We start from the raw sequence: 18965 nt of genomic DNA on the forward strand, positions 1-18965 counted from the left end.
GTATTTGTTTCTTCTCCTGGTATAACACGATAAGGATATCTTTTCTATGCCTTGGAGGATTGTCATCCTCCATTTTAAGTTTGAAACGACCTCCAAAGTTTTAGGAAACTTTGCACATTCAGTGTCCTGAAATATCTCTGAGTCGCTTTCATTTGAAGTTTTTTTTTTTTTTTTTATTGTCACTTCCTCTCAAAGTCTTTCCTTACTTCACAATTGTTTTCTTTCATTAGGCCCCCTCAGTTCACCTTCAAAGTTTCCCTCATTGCTTTTGTAGAATTTCTTGAACTCTGATGATGTCAGCAATCCTAGTCAGATATCTGTTTCTTGTCACTCCATTTACTTTGAATCTCAGTTTCACTTCCAGCATTATCATTTTTCATTTCTTTGCTGTACTTTCACCTTTACTGGCCAATTCCCTCTTTTGATTATTCATTTTGTGAAATGCCTTGTGAGTTTATCTCTGGGAAAAAGGAGGCAGCACAGCTACACTTTAACTGTGAACTGAATACCTTCAGCAGAGTGACCAGTCATTGATAGACTTTGAAAAAGTGATGTGATTGATCATCTATAATCATGAAGTGCATCTATTATTTCATAGTGATTTGTGGCCCCAAGAGCAAGCACTGAATTTTACTTTATGTAATTACTCAAGCTATTACAACAGGGTAAATGAAATTTGAACCTTGCTTTTGGGTGACTCTCTTTTTTTTTTAACTAAACCATTATTATTGGCATTTGTGCACACAGAGCTATACAAACATAGGACCATCTGTACTATGCATGTTCCTTGAGAATGGAACTTCACAAATATATAATTCCTTTAGAAATGTTTATATAAATGTTTAAAATATATAGTGAAAGAAGAAAAATGACATTGTTAAAGAAGTGTTCAATTCAGTTCAGTTTCTCAGTCCTGTCCAACTCTCTGCAACCCCATGGACTGCAGTATGTCAGGCTTCCCTGTCCATCACCAACACCCAGAGCTTGCTCAAACTCGTGTTCATTGAGACAGTGACATCATCCAACCAGCTCATCCTCTGTCGTACTCTTCTCCTCCCAACTTCAATCTTTCCCAACATCAGGGTCTTTTTCAATGAATCAGTCCTTTGCATCAGGTGGCCAAACTTTTGGAGTTTCAGCTTCAGCATCAGTGCTTCCAATGAATATTCAGGACTGATTTCCTTTAGGATGGACTGGTTGGATCTCCTTGCAGTCCAAGGGACTCTCAAGAGTCTTCTTCAACACCACAGTTCAAAAGCATCAATTCTTCAGTGCTCAGCTTTCTTTATGGTCCAACTCTCACATTCATACATGACTACTAGAAAAACCATAGCTTTAACTAGACAGACATTTGTTGGCACAGTAAAAAGGATCATTAAAAACTGAGATAAAAGACATGTTCGAAGAAAAAGATATGTTAGCATAATATTGTATAAATTTAAATCATATATCTATCTATATATATATAGATATTTGGGTCTTCATAAACACTTCATTTTTTTAAAAAGTTCAAGTCATCTCCTGAAACTAGATTAGAATTTTCCACAATGTTGAAAAACATGTGGCATGCATTCTCAGTAGAGGTGGTATTGTCACCAAGGGTGAAAATCTTGGCTTTGAGGGAAGGGAAAAAAAGTTTAGATATTACATATATTTTGGCCCTCCAAAACTCTCAACCTTACACGACAAAACCTCACTCCTTGATATTTTACTAAACTCAATGAGAATTTAAGTTAAGTTGAAATTTTCTCCTGGGAAGCAAAATTGAAAAGGTTGAGAAAAATTGATCTATAGACAACCTTAGAATCTATCGGATTTGTGGGAATGGAGGTGGAGGAAGGGTAAAGTAAATTTTAAAATGCCTAAACCAGACTATGGAGGGCTTCCCTGGTAGCTCAGATGGTAAAGAATCCTGCAATGCAGGAGACCCAGGTTCAATCCCTGGGTTGGGAAGATCCCTGGAGAAGGGATTGGCAACCCACTCCAGTATTCTTGCCTGGAGAATTTCTATGGACAGAGGAGCCTCACAGGCTGCAGTTCATGGGGTCGCACAGAGTCAGACAGAACTGAGAGACTAAACACTTTCACTTTTCAGACTAAGGAAAAATAAGTCAAGAAGGCATTCTTGGTCATCTATTGAGGTCCATTCCATATAATCTAGATGGTTATTACTTTTTTTTGAACCCTAAGTGTTTATGTCATTAATTAATAGAAAAATTAATAGAGAATCCTTGATTAATATGATATGAAATATACCTTTAGACTTTACCAAACATTGGAAATTAATTAAATCAGCAAATCAGATCAAATATATAAATCCTATTCTGTATAAAGGCTTATGTTGTGGATGATGCAAAGTCCCAATATTTAAGAACTTGAGACTTACATTGAGTAATGTTTGAAAAGTTAAATTGTATATGAAGATAAATAGATCCTTGTATTACTCAAGATAAATTATTGAATAAATTCTTGGTGCATAAAGGCTCTGAGTTCAGGAGAATTCAAAAATTTTAAATTAATTTTGAAGAGACTTGACTTGGGTTTTAAAATATGTATATTATATGGACAAGAATTTTAAAATGGCACAGAAAAAATATTAAAGCAAGCTGACTTTTAAAGGATGTATTTACTTCTCTAAAAAATCACATTGAGTATTTTTTTTAATAACTATTTTAGGAGTACAGGTTACTAAGCAATATTTCTATAAATATTTCTACAAATGTTCCAAGTCATGGCTCTCATAAAATGTAAAATAAATAAATGTCAAATATTTTATTTAACCCATTAATTAATAAAGGACACAGAAAAATGTTGTAACTGGTTTTATCAAGAATCCACAGTGTAGACACTTTTATAGGCAATTAGATACCCTGAAATGAATTTTCTTTACAGAGGCAAGCTGATTTTTTTCTACAGTGTTTAAAGAAAATCAACTGAACCTCCACAAGAGAGAGATTTTTGCATCTCTTTGGACAATAATTATTTGCATAGCTCTCCATTTTTCTACAAATTAATTTCTGTCTCTCTAGGGTTGTAAAATAGCCTAATCAAACAATGAAAACAAAGATAATCTGGAAGGTTGACTAGAAATCTTTCCTAAGACTTCTTTACAAGGCAATGGGAAAATCGCCTTTTAAGTTTTTAAAACTTATTCTAAACACAAAGTGATGTACAAACTGATTGGTAAAACTTTTCAACTTAGATGCTAAAATGTGTTTTAGGATAAATACTCCCTGATATGCCCTATGAGAGGCAGGACCTAACAAATCCTAGGGAGTATACTTCTAGCTACTTACTGGGTGAATTTAAGTTATGGAATCTGAGATGCCAAGACCTAAGAATAATTAAACAACAATCAGTACCTTCAAAACATTTTTAGCTTTTAAAGTACACAATAATTTTGTTAAGTGAACTCATTCTGCTCCTCTGAGAGTACATAGTTGTACAAAACTACTATGTATTTTTCTGTAAGCAAAACTATTTGGATGATACATCAATATATTGTGCAATAATATGCCTGTTGCAGGCAGCAACTACCAAAATAAGGTAAAGTGGACTTTGTCAAAATTTAAACTGTTTGTCCTTCAAAGAAACTATTAGGATGGTCGAAAGACAAACCATAGAATGAGAAAAAAAAATCTTTGCAAATCACATAGATGATAGGAGATTAATACCCATAATAAAAACTTAACAAACTGTGGAAAATTCTTCAAGAGATGGGAATACTAGACCACTTTACCTGCCTCCTGAGAAGTCTATATGCAGGTCAAGAAGCAACAGTTAGAACTGGACATGGAACAACAGACTGGTTCCAAATCGGGAAAGGAGTGTGTCAAGGCTGTATATTCTCACCCTGCTTATTTAACTTATATGCAGAATACATCATCCAAAATGCTGGACTGGATGAAGCACAAGCTGAATCAAGATAGCCGAGAGAAAAATCAATAACCTCAGATACACAGATGATATCACCCAAAGATGAACTAAAGAGCTTCTTGAAAGTGAGAGAGGAGAGTGAAAAAGCTGGCTTAAAACTCAACATTCAAAAAACTAAGATCATGGCATCTTGTCCCATCACTTCATGGCAAATAGATGGGGAAACAATGGAAATAGTGGCAGACTGTTTTCTTGGACTACAAAATCATTACAGGTGGTGACTGCAACCATGAAATTAAAAGACTCTTGCTCCTTGGAAGAAAAAGTTATGGCCAACCTAGACAGACTATTAAAAAGCAGAGACATTACCTCTCTGACAAAGGTCTGCCTATTCATTACTTACCTGACAAAGGTCCATCTAATTAAAGCTGTAGTTTATCTAGTAGTCATGTATGAATGTGAGAATTGGACTATAAAGAAAGCTGAGTACCAAAGAGCTGATGCTTTTGAACTATGGTGTTGGAGAAGACTCTTGAGACTCCCCTGGACTGTAAGGAGATCAAACCAGGCAATCCTAAAGTAAATCAGTCCTGAATATTCATTGGAAGTGTTAGAGGAAGCACACTGCTTGAAACCTCCTACCCTGGCCAGGCACCATAGTAACCATTTGCATGAGTTGTTTCACAACAGGAGGTCCTGGTAAGGAACACGGAACTAATAAGACTCCACCAACTGGAAGAGTTCAGGAAAGGTCAAAAGGAGACACCACATGTCTGACCACCTCCCAGAATCCTCTCTGGCATCCATCTTGGCTGAACAAAATTTCACCACCAGGAAGGACTCTGAGTCAGAATGATTGGCTAAAGACAACCTGGAAACTAACCCCATCACCATAAAACCCAAGACTGCGAGCCACGCGGCAGAGATGTTCTCCTGGGTTCCCTTCCCCTACTGCTCTCTGCCCGGGCCCCCTTTCACAATAAAATCTCTTGCTTTGTCAGCACATGTGTCTCCTCGCACAATTCATTTCTGAGTGTTAGACAAGAGCCCAGTTTCAGGCCCTGGAAGGGGTCCCCCTTCCTGCAATAGAAGGACCGATGCTGAAGCTGAAACTCCAAAACTTTGGCCACTTGATGCGAAGAACAGACTCATTGGAAATGACCCTGATGCTGGAAAAGATTGAAGGCAGGAGGAGAAGGGGACGACACAGGATGAGATGGTTGGATGGCATCACTGCCTCGATGGACACGAGTTTGAGCAAACTCTGGGAGTTGGTGGTGGACAGGGAAGCCTGGCATGCTTCAGTCCATGGGGTTACAAAGAGTCGGACACTACTGAGTGGCTGAACTGAACAACTTAGCATGAGCAATAAAAACCAATCTGAGCAAAAATGGGCACAGAACCTAAATAATCATTTCTCCAAAGAAATGATGCTTAATATCACTAATTACTATTGAAATGAAAACCAACTATTAATACTATGAAATATCACTTTACACATATTAAGATGATTAGTCAAAGAGATAGAAAATTACAAATATGTGAGGATGTGGTAAATTGGAATCCCATTCATTGCTGCTGGGGATGCAAAATGATGCAGTTACTGTGGAAAACAGAATGACAGTTTATAAAATCTGTCACACGAGTGTATGTTCTTCGATTCTTTGTCTCCTCACAACAAAGATTTGGAGTGACGGACATTAACGCCCCCTTGGCGAGTCACTGCTCCCAGGTCTTGGATAGACCGTGTTATAGCTCTCAGGTCTCAAATGGACCGTGTTATAGCTCTTAGACAAATCAGTGTTATAGCTCAGTGTTACAGCTCTATTTTATTTAGAAGATAGCAGGAAAATCCAACTTTGAGGCGTGAGGGCAGGTCGATCTAAAGACACAAGGAGAAGAGTGCCCCAGCGCATGGGAGAGAGAGAGAGCTGGCTCTGGCTCCCCTATTTATATGTTTATCTCTCCCTGGGCCTGTCCTATGTAAATTGGGCCAGCCAGGAGTGTTGTTTGTTTTACCTGGGTCTTCACTCCGGTCCTCGGTCCTCGGACCTTCTTTTGTTTCATTTTCGTGGGCTTTTCCCTTCCTTTTCTGTAGCCACCGCCATTTTGGACTCTTTTCCCTGTTCTACCTACCTAACAAATCTTAAAGAATTACCATATGATCCAGCAACTCCAATTATAGGTATGTACCTCAAAGAATTGAGATCAAGGACTCAAGCAGACATTTGATGTTTATAGCACAGCAATGTTTATAATAGCCTTGTTTATGATAGCCAAAAGAGGAAAACAACCCAAATATTTTTTTTTTTTAAAGAAGACAAAATGTGCTGAAGTTTTGTGTAGATCCTGAAGCTTGCCATAGGCATGTCATAAAACTTTCTTGATTCTTTATGGTTCGTAGAGCTTAATGTTTGTCCCTTAGTAGTTAGTCAAATATGACAAAATGTGACTGGTAAATGTTTAGGCTAATGGGTCAGTGTCATGGGTCCATTCTTTAATTAACTTTAACATTTTGCTAGTCTATGAATTGAGGTTCAGCATTACGATTGAGCATTTAAGAAGAACATATGTATCTTTCCAAAATGCAAATCTCACCCTTCTGAAAATTCTTTGGTGTCTCTCCATTGACTTCAGACAAAAATATAAATCTTTTAGGATGGTACACAACGCTTTTAGCATTTTTTAGACAACCTTGCTCTCTGTAATCAACTATCCTAATTGTTAAGTGAAAATAATCAAGTTATATTAACTTTCTCAAAATACAATGGATTCTCTCACAACTTTTCTCTTGTACAAACAGTTCCTTTTGCCCTGAATATCTATCCCCTCATCTCTTATTTGTTTTCCCATCTCAATATAGTTTTTAGCATACTCTTCTCCCCTGCTCCAGGCTAAATCTAGCCCTTCTCTTGATTTCCATTAGATCCTAAGCTTGATTCTGCCATTAGCATTTATCACATTAATTCTAATCATGCATATCTCTCTCTTTTCCTCAGTAGACACTGAAAACTTTCAGAGCCAGAAATGTATCTTTTGCATCTCTTTCCACAGCTTTCAACATAGTACTCAAAACAGACACTAAATGAAAGATGAATGATTAAATGATTTTGCATTTACACCTCACAACAACCCTGCCAGGGTAGGTAGATTTTCCTTTTTTACTTCTGAGGAAACAGATTCAAAAAGAATTAGTGGATACTCTCTGTTAGCTAAGATGACATAGCTAATGCATTGCAGAATCACAACTCAGCGCACACCCTCTGACTTCAAATAATACTACCATGCAGGCAATTCCTTCAAATATATGCCCAAGAAAAACAGATTGGCATTAATTCCTTATTGCCCAATTTCTGCCTTTTGAAGATCACTTGCTACAGGTTAAAAAAAAAAAAAAACGAAACAAATACTATTTGTATTTGGTGGGTAAAAGCTATACTTGAGAAAAATATGTCATTTAGCCCTTATAAATAGCACCAGAAAATCTACCATGTCTCCAGCAGAGACATGCTTGCACTTTTATAGTAATGAGTCTTTGTGCTAATATACCTGTATCTCCAAAAGTATTAAATATTAGCTTCTATTTGACTGATTGTTCAAAGAAAACAACAGGAGAAAATTATTTTTTTCTTTGATATTTTATTGAGCCTTTTGACTAAGAAAGGCTGGGTACAGGTTAGTCTGTGATGAGGGATGTTGTAATATTTTGCATAATAGAATAAATTAAATCTTTAAACAAATTTTAGTTTTGCTCATTTATTCACTTCTTCAGTTAATCTTTCTATTTATGATACAACTCATACTAAAAATGGCTAATATGCCGCCTGGTAGTTGTGTTAAAAGTCTTTGCTATAGGGATGAGAAAAATGTTTCAATTTTCATTTCTTCAGATATTTAGTAAAGCTAGAATTAAAAAAACACACACAGACTATAAACTGTCTTACAAAATACATTTTTATTCCTTTGAAGACTGTTTTGAACTTTTAATTGTATTTCTGTGATGTTAAAAAGTTCTAGGAAGCATTATGTATTCATATTTCTCAAATTAAATAAACAGTACAATGTCATTACCTTAAAGTGTCTCAGCCATGATTACATTGAAATTGCATGCTTTTGCTCTGTAAAATTACAAAGGAATAATAGAGAACTACCGATTCCTATTATAGTTTCATTTAATTTGTGCATAAAATCAAATTCAGTAAAAGTGTATTTTCAGTTTTTAATTAAATTATAATGTCTGTGTTCAGTAAATAACCCCACACAATTATTTTAGATAATAGCAGAGTAGTGAATATGTAGAAGCTAAAAACATTATCTTTAGGAAACTACAACTGTATTGAAAGAAAAACAGTATACATTTGTCAAATGATTTGTAGACATAAGTATTAGGCATCCACAAGTGATAAACCTGTATTATTAATGTGAATAGGGCTTTGCAGAGTGAGAAAACTGAATAAGTAGAAAGATTGAGGGATGGCCATCCATCATGCTAGTGTGGTAATGAAAAAACAAACCAGACATTTTAAAGTTATTTTAAGGTGCAAAATAAACCTGTTGATTGCAAAAAAATTGTTTCAGCAGAGAGATATGGGTATTTGGGGAGAAGTAGTCTAGAAGAGTGGAATTTTAGGTCTGAAACATAAGATACAATCAAAGTATGGAAGATCATGAATAGCACACTAAGAAATCTGAAACTTATAGGTAACCATATGTCAGTATGAGGGCAGGAAGGGAAGGAGACTATAGAAGATGAGGTGGTTGGAAGATATGGTCGACTCAATGGACATGAGTTTGAGCACATTCCAGTGAAGAGGAAAATTAAAATTTTACATAACCTCCTGCTCCTTCTGCTTCTGTAACTCAGCTTGCTCCTTGCAAAGTCTGGATCACATAAGTCACGTAGTCTCAGAAAGTGGGGACTCATGATACTAGGGACTGGAGCTTATCTCACTCACCCTTGTCATGCTCTTTGTAATTGCCCAGCCCCTGTAAACCCACTTAATCATGCCTGTCCATGTATAAAACTCTGTAACCCCTTTGTTCGGGGCTTAGAGCTTGGAGTGTTCACTCCTCTGGGCCCGCCAGTATAATAAACCTGAGTTCTCTGAGTGTGGTGCTTGGTTTCTCGAGGTCTGGTTTCTGCAACACCAGGAGATGGTGAAGGACAGGAAATCCTGGTGTGCTGCTGTCCATAGGATTACAAAGTATAGGACACAACTTACTGACTGAACAACAACATATGCCACTAAGCATTTTAGAACTGTTGTAGCTCTCTGATAGTTTCTTAAAAAAATTAAGAATAGATATGATTCAACAACCCTACTCCTGGGCCAGAGAAAACCATACTTCAAAAGTATATACACATTCCTCCCAGTGGCTCAGTGGGTTGAGAATCCACCTGCAATGCAGGAGACGAAACAGACATGGGCTCAATCCCTGGGTCAAAAAGATCCCCTGGAGGAGGAAAATGGCAACCCACTCCAGTATTCTTGCCTGAAAAGTCACATAGACAGAGGAGCCTGATAGGCTATGCTCCAAAGTGTCGCAAAGACCATGGCTGAGAGACTGCATGCACGCAATGTTCATTGCAGCACTATTTACAATAGCCAAGACATGGATGTCTATTGATGGATGAATGAATAAAGATGTGGTACATATACATAATGGAATATTATTTAGTCATTAAAAATGAAATAATGCCATTTTCAGTAGCATGTATGGACTTGCAGATTATCATACTAAGTGAAGTAAGTCAGACAGAGAAAGACAAATATGATATCACTTATATGTGAAATCTAAAAAATTATAGAAATGAACTCATGTACAAAACAGAAACAACTCAAAGACTTGGAAATGATGGTTACCAAAGGGAGAAGGTAGCAGGGAGGAATAAACTAGCAGGTTGAGATTAATGTATACATCCTACTGTTTATGACTTCCCAGGTGACAAGAGTGGTAAAAAATTCGCCTGCCAGTGTAGGAGATGCAAGAGCCATGGGTTTGATCCCTGGGTCAGGAAGATCCCTTGGAGTAGAAAAATGGGAGCACACACCGTTATTCTTGCCTGGAAAGTTCCATGAACAGAGGAGCCTGGCAGACTGAAGTCCATGGGGTCACAAAGAGTCAACCACCACTGAGCACCACTAGAGAACTCTACTCAATACTCTGTAATAACCTGTATCAGAAAAAATATGAAAAAAGAGGTATGTGTATGTTTATAACTGAATCACTTTGCTGTACACCTGAAACTCACAAAACATTGTAAGTCAACTATACTCCAATATAAAATAAAAAATTAAAAAGAATATTTTCTATGTGCCAAGTTCTCTTATAAGAACTGTACAAATAATCATTTAATCTTTAATATCTTCATACAAATTAAATATTCATTTTCTGTAATTTTATGCACTGTGTATTATAAAGAATCTGAAGCATCAGGAGGTTAAATAGCTTATCCAAGGTCACTTAGCTCATAAATAGCAAAGCCAATATTTGAACCAGGCTGTGGTGGTCTCAAATTGTTCCTTTTAACAAAAATTCTATATTGCTATGATTAGAGAAATTAGCCCAACATATGTAAAGCATAAAGACAACTCATTCAGCAATATTTTACAAAACAGAGAAAAGAATATGTACGTGTGGAAAAAATGACCTACCAATAGTGACTTGGCCAGTTACTGCTGGATTTACCATAGAGGTAAATTCTTTACTCCAAATTCAATGTCAGTCAGTCCTCCTACAGATGATACTTTATATATTCCAATATCAATATCTGTCTTTCATTACTTATAATAAGGGAATGGGTTGATTTATAATTTTATTGAGGTTGAATTGATTTGCAATATTATTTTTAGGTGTTTATACTTAGTCACTCAGTTATGTCCTACTCTTTGTGACCTCATGGACTGTAGGCCACCAGGCTCCTCTATCCATGGGGTTCTCCAGGCAAGAATACTGAAGTGAGTTGCCATTCCCTTCTCCAAGGAATCTTCCTGAAGTAGGGATCGAACCTGGGTCTCCTGCATTGCAGACAGATTCTTTTTCATCTGAGCCACCAGTGAAGCCCCTGTTTCAGGTGTGCAACACAGTAATTCAAAGTTTTCTTAGATTATACTCCATTCAAAGTTATTTTAAAATATTGGTTATATTCCTTGTTCTGTACAGTAAACCTTGTAGCTTATTTTCTACATAGTTGCTTGTCCCTTTAGTCTACTATCCCTCCTTTTCCCTCCCTGCTCCCCTCTCTCCCTACTGGTAACAACTAATCTGTTCTCTATATTGGTGAGTCTCTTTGTCTTGTTATATTCATGTGTTTGTTTTATTTTTTAGATTCCACATATAAGTAATGACATGCAGTATTTTTTTTTCTCTTTCTGATTTATTTCACAAAGCACATCGTCAAGGTTCATTGTGTTATTGCAAATGGTAAAATTTCATTCTTTTTATGGTGAAGTGATAAATCTATTGTATGTATAGTTCACATATTGTTTGAAAATAAAAATAAGATCTAAGGCATGTTTTGAGTTCTGCCAGTGTTTGACCTAAGTCATATTAGCCAAAACGCTGAAAATAAAAACAAATTTTCCAGAATGTAATGAAAGAGGCAAAAGTAGACCATAGAAAAAGAACAGATTAGGGACATATTATATCAAAAAGTCTTGTTTTCATATATCTCAGGAATAATAAAATTATACTGACTGGCCTTTCAGAATTGCCATTTTTCATATTTTATTAAACAAACACCTTCTTTAAAATCAGAGTACATAAATGTTTTCATATGAATATTTTGTAGAATATTAAATTGTAAAAAACATTTTCCTATCTTATAATGGTTATTTATTTTAGGTTGTCCTATTTTTTTAGTAAAATAAGCCATTATCTTCAACCCATTTATGTTAAATGCCTGTGAATATAGTATGATATATGATCAAATGGACTTTGTAGATATAATTATGGAACTAAGAAGCTGACTTTACAATATAAAGATTATATTGGATCACTATGTGGTCTTTTAAAAATGAAAGAAGAAGCAGAGGAGTCAGAGAAAGATGTGATGACGAATAGAAGATAAGAGAGATGAGGTAAGAGGAAGACTCAACCCACTGTTGCTGGCTTTTAAGATTATGGGGGCCGTAAGTCAAGGACTTGGTATCTAGAAGCTGAGAATGACCCAGTGTACATCCTTCAAGGAAACAGGCACCTCTGTCCTCCAGCTGCATGGAACTAAATTCTGCCAACAGTCTGCCTGCATTTGGAAGCAGATGCTTCACCAGAACCACCAACCAGGAAAGCTTAGCTCTGCTTCCACCTTGATTTGAGGCCAGGAAGACACTTTGGGGGCTTCCTAGATGGTGTCGTGGTAAAGAATCCATCTGCCAATGTAGGAGATACACGAGACATAGGTTTGGTCCCTGTGTTGGGAAGATCCCCTAGAAAAGGAAATGGCAACCCATTCCAGTATTCTTACCTGGAAAATTCCATGGGCCTAGGAGCCTGGTGGGCACAGTCCATGGGATCCCTAAGAGTCGGACATGACTGAGTGACAGGTACAAGACACTTTTGAACTTCCAGTCTAAAAACCTGGGAGATAATAAATTCATGTTTTATAAATTGTAAATGTGTGGTAATTTGTAAATGTGTCAGTAGAAAACTAGAGCTATTCCCCTCTTCATTGTAAGCATTTATTTGGACTTCTCCAGTTACATTCAGGAGAGTTTATATGGAATAACCTTACATTTTCTGGAACTGCATCATAAAATGTAGAGATTATAGAGATTATAAGAAAGCATTAAAGATAATTTACTCACATAGTTATTATTATTATTTGGTTGTGATAAGAGAAAAGAAATATTGAGGACACCTGGTAGACCCAGAAAGTTACAAAAGATTGGGAGGATCGAATGAGTGTAAAAGTACTGTGCTACAGTCATCAAGACAGTATGGTACTGGCACAAAGACAGAAATATAGATCAATGGAACAAAATAGAAAGCCCAGAGATAAATCCACACACCTATGGGCACCTTATCTTCGACAAAGGAGGCAAGAATATACAATGGAGTAAAGACAATCTCTTTAACAAGTGGTGCTGGGAAAACTGGTCAACCACTTGTAAAAGAATGAAACTGGATCACTTTCTAACATCATACACAAAAATTAACTCAAAATGGATTAAAGATCTAAATGTAAGACCAGAAACTATAAAACTCCTAGAGAAGAACATAGGCAAAACACTCTCCGACATACATCACAGCAGGATCCTCTATGATCCACCTTCCAGAATATTGGAAATAAAAGCAAAAATAAACAAATGGGATCTAATTAAAATTAAAAGCTTCTGAACAACAAAGGAAACTATAAGCAAGGTGAAAAGACAGCCTTCAGAATGGGAGAAAATAATAGCAAATGAAGCAACAGACAAACAACTAATCTCAAAAATATACAAGTAACTCCTGCAGCTCAATTCCAGAAAAATAAATGACCCAGTCAAAAAATGGGCCAAAGAACTACATAGACATTTCTCCAAAGAAGACATACGGATGGCTAACAAACACATGAAAAGATGCTCAACATCACTCATTATCAGAGAAATGCAAATCAAAACCACAGTGAGGTACCATTTCACACCAGTCAGAATGGCTGCAATCCAAAAGTCTACAAGCAATAAATGCTGGAGAGGGTGTGGAGGAAAGGGAACCCTCTTACACTGTTGGTGGGAATGCAAACTAGTACAGCCACTATGGAGAACAGTGTGGAGATTCCTTAAAAACTGGAAATAGAACTGCCTTATGACCCAGCAATCCCACTTCTGGGCATACACACTGAGGAAACCAGAATTGAAAGAGACACATGTACCCCAATGTTCATCACAGCACTGTTTATAATAGCCAGGACATGGAAACAACCTAGATGTCCATCAATAGATGAATGGATAAGAAAGCAGTGGTACATATACACAATGGAGCATTACTCAGCCATTAAAAAGAATACATTTGAATCAGTTCTAATGAGGTGGATGAAACTGGAGCCAATTATACAAAGTGAAGTAAGCCAGAAAGAAAAACACCAATACAGTATATTAATGCATATGTGTGGAATTTAGAAAGATGGTAACAATAACCCTGTATGGGAGACAGCTAAAGAGACACAGATGTATAGAACAGTCTTTTGGACTATGTGGGAGAGGGAGAGGGTGGGATGATTTGGGAGAATGGCATTGAAACATGTATAATATCATACAAGAAACGAATCTCCAGTCTAGGTTTGATGCAGGATACAGGATGCTTGGGGCTGATGCACTGGGATGACCCAGAGGGATGGTATGGGGAGGGATGTGGGAGGGGGGTTCAGGATTGGGAACACATGTAAACCTGTGGTAGATTCATATTGATGTATGGCAAAACCAATACAGTACTGTAAAGTAAAATAAAGTAAAATAAAAAAAATAAAGGGAATTGCAACATTTTTGTCAAAAATTAGTTGGAAATGTTTAATCAAAGTACTCAATGAATGGAGCACTAAAATAAAACTTTAGCTTTTTAGAAAAATGCAATGATTGAAGACAAAGCTTGCAAATAGGAAACCATGAAAATGAAAAAGAGGAATTGGAAAATTCTAGAATGTGCTTTGGGAAATCTTAACTTGACGGGAGAATCTTTGGACGGAACCTCTGTTTTTAAATGTATACATTTATATTCAATACCAGGAGGAATAACATTAAGAAAGGCCTACAATCCAAGTCTGACAGAACATTCAAGAGTCATAAATAGAGATCTATTAGTTGATGCCTTTTTATCTTATAATGACATTTACTAAGGAAAAGTAATCTGAAAGGAGGCAGAAAGGCAATGTGTAAAAGTACCTTGGCTGAAATGTTACATATTTTGATATGAAATAAATTAGAAATGAGAATCTCCTTCATCTAGCAAAATTTCCTTTGCACTTACCAGACACCTCAGCACCTGTAAAGAATATTTTCTCAATTAAAAATATCATGGGCTGCTTGTGGTTGCTGCAAGGGCAGAGGGTGTGGGAGGGATGGATTGGGAGTTTGGGACTAGCAGATGCAAACTATTATATATAGAATGGATAAGCAACAAGGTCCAACTGTGTAGCACAGGGAACTATATTCAGTATCCTGTGATAAACCATAATAGAAAAGAATATAAAAAAGAATATATATATATATATACATATATATGTTTAACTGAATTACTTTGCTATAACACGACATTGTAAACCAACTATACCTTAATAAAATACATTTTTAAGAAAGTGCTGTGCTAACTTTGGAGTGCTAGAGAACTACCAAGAAATATTATGGTGCATCATACTTTTATTAGTTACTATGTACTTAGAAAACCTTCATACTATACAATCTAGGGTCTTCTATTAGCATGAGTAAACATTTATCAAACAACATATCATATTACATATATAACATTTATAAAGTTTGCAGATTGGTTTTCAGTGTGTTTAATTTGATCCTCACAATAATCCAAGCAAGTAGGTGTTCTCTTTAAGGGACTAACCATTGTACTGATGACAAAATTAAGATAGAGAGTTCAAGTAACTTATTGTAATACAGGTATAAAAATGAATCTGTAACTCAACCTGAGTTAAGAGCTTCATTTTGAATTTGAGTTTTATATTTCGAACTAAAATTCATTTCTTATATCTCAAAATACACATTTTAATAAGTACCATGGCATTGTGCCATTCTGTTGACACCACTCTTAAGGAGACTTTGTCTGGGAGTTCAGTGGATTATATACAAGATTGCTATTTTAATTTAAACTTAAAATTCAAAAGGAAAAATATTTGTATCATTGGTCACATGATTGCCAAGGACATAGATTATTTGATTAGACTTAGATATGCATAACCTGGGTAACAAAGGCCTCAGTTTTATATAAGAAGATGCCTTAAGGATCTGTTTAAAAATAATTTGGAAAATAAAGAGAACAATATCTTTAACATTATTTCTACTCTAATGTGTATACTAATACTTCTTTTCAGGGCATGGTGCCCATCCACATCGTGCTTCAATATAACTTACTTAACTATGAGTTTTACTGAGAGTTCAGATGCAGAGCAACTCAATCAAAATGTTGGTACTTCGCTGAAAATAAATATAGAACATCATCTCTTTGTCAGCTGGAAGCCATTCTGGTCATTTACAAATCTTAAGCTACTAGGTGTTTATGCAAACTTGATTTTTGTATTTTCTCACTCTCCTTCAGTTGGTAAAGATTAAGGTTTTCTCACATGCTGTGTTTAGTTAGACAGATACTCTTCTTAAAATATCAAGAAATAAATTATTTGAATCATTGATTTAAGAAACCAAAACTGCTTTTAGTGTCGTCTTATGGTAAGTTACACAGTAGAAAGCAATAGCTAAAAACAGCTGCTTTATACAGCCAATTTTGCAAACAGCTAATTATTCAAAACATTCTGCCTATTTATATTTGGCATTTTTTAATATACATATTTACAATGGAAAATAAATATAGAAATTGAGTTCAAAAAGGCAGACTGAATATACATGTTTGTTGCTTCTCTTGCTAGTGATTCTCTTAAATATATAGGGTATGGATTTTTTAAGAATATTGTATAAAGAGGAGTAGAGATATCAAAGAAAATTAGATTTCAATGAAATTGTGCAAGAAAAGAGATAAAAGAGTGTTAATGATAGAAAATATGGGAGAGAAAACTACAACCTTTCAAGAGAGGGAACCAGAAACATTCTTGTGTTGACTGAGTTCCTCTGCCTGTTGAAATTCCAGCAGTGGGTGAATACAAAGGGATTAATTAAAGCCCTGTATAGAGGATAGCCTACTTCCTATTCCTCTCACATATCCCTGGCCCTCGGAGCAAAGGAACCTGATGATTACCCTCAGGAAAAAGATAAACAGAAAAGAAGGTTCTCCGAAACATTCCGAAAGCATCTTGGGAAAAAGAGAGAAGTTAATGTGAGTGTTGGCCAAGCAATTAACGCCCTCTCACTTTAGCTCTTCACACCCCCGCTGCTCTCCCACACTCAGGAACACAGCCAGCCACACCATTTCACTCTAGGGGCTGTTACACACACTACCCCCATTTCCCCATTTCCTGACTATTTTTCAAAATTATTTTTTACTTTAATGGAATATTTTATGTGTAAAAAGTAATAAATACAATAGAGATAAATAACATACAACAAATAATAACTTAAGCTAACAACTTGCAGTTACATAGACCATGACTGTATGCTTTTTCTCACATCCTATTCCTTTTTACCCTAAGAGTAATAACAATTCTGAATTTTGGCTTGTTATATATCGTTGCAATTGTTCTGGTACCCTAATAGTAAAACCACGGTATCAGGGATTCTTCTTAACTTTATGTCGTTGACATCATACTGCAAATTTCTTTTGTTACCACCCTTTTCACCCATACATTTTATGTTTTTGAGATTCATCCATACTGCTGCATGGTTCTATAATTATTTCTTTAATATGCTATAGAATTCCATTGCATGAATATGCTGTCAAGTTGTCACATATCACAGACATTTGTATCATTTGAGGTTTTAACTGAAATACTGCTAGTGAATGATTTTGTATGTGTCTCTTGGTGTATTTGTGCAAGTACAAGCTAAATGAAATTACTGGCTCTTGTGAAATGAATACTGTCAACTCTAACATATAGTGTCAAAAATATGATGATGAATGCTTCATTCATTTATTCAACTGTTAAATTAATATTTATGAAGCATAAATTATGTGCTAGGCACTATTCTAGGACCTAGGAATAAATCAGTGATAAAAACAAAAGAATTTTTGCTCTTATTGGAACTTATATTCTATTGACCAATAGTACAATATAAATATTTCTATTATTATGGAATTTTCTGTGTTTTTACTTTTTGCCAATATGATTCTATATTGTTCTATATTGTGTGTTTTTAAAATAATTTTAAATAGTTTTAAAAATAACTTTATTTAAGAATAAGTAACATGCATTAAACTACATATTTTTAAGGATGCATGCTAAGTTACTTCAATCATGTCCTACTCTTTGTGACCCTACAGACTGTAGCCCTCTAGGCTCCTCTGTCCATGGGATTCTCCAGGCAAGAATACTGGAGTGGGTTGCCGTGCCCTCCTCCATGGGATCTTCCCAACCCAAGGATTGAATCCACATCTCTTATGTCTCCTTTATTGGCAGGCAGGTTCTTTACCACTAGTGCCACCTGGAAAACCCATATTTTTAAGGGTACGATTTGATATTTTGACATAAATATATATTCATGACACCATTATCATGTACACAATAATGAATATATTCATCACCCCCTCATCAAATTTTTCTCATGAATCTTGCTGCTGCTGCTGCTGCTAAGTCACTTCAGTTGTGTCCGACTCTATGCGACCGCATAGACGGCAGCCCACCGGGCTCCACAGTCCCTAGGATTCTACAGGCAAGAACACTGGAGTGGGTTGCCATTTCCTTCTCCAATGCATGAAAGTGAAAAGTCAAAGTGAAGTCACTCAGTCATGTCCAACGCTCAGCGACCCCATGGACTGCAGTGTTACCAGGCTCTTCCGTCCATGGGATTTTCCAGGAAAGAGTACTGGAGTGGGGTGCCATTGCCTTGGTAATCCCTAAAAGCCATCTCTTATTTCCCTTAATTTCACATGCAACTATTGATAAGCTTCACTAAACCTTCTTGTAAATATCCTGATATCTTATGTAAGTGGAATCACAGAACATGTACTCTGTTCTCTTTGCATACTTGGCTTGATTATTTGAAAATGTACACATGCCCTAATATGCTTCCATAGCTTATTCCTTTATATTGCTGAATAATGTGCCATTGTATGAATATAACTTTTTGTTTATCCTTTCATTTGTTAATGGACATTTGAGTTACCAGATTTTGTCTATTACCAGGAAAGCATCTATTAACATTTGTGCATGGATCTTTAAATTGGCATATGCTTTTATTTCTCTTAGTAAATACATAAGATGCCTGGATAATGTGGTATGTTTATGGTTTAATTTTTTAAAAACTGTGAAACTGTTTTCCAAAATGATTGCTCCATTTTCT

Source organism: Ovis aries, chromosome 1 (assembly GCF_016772045.2).
Source record: "Ovis aries strain OAR_USU_Benz2616 breed Rambouillet chromosome 1, ARS-UI_Ramb_v3.0, whole genome shotgun sequence".
NCBI classification, from domain to species: Eukaryota; Metazoa; Chordata; class Mammalia; order Artiodactyla; family Bovidae; genus Ovis; species Ovis aries.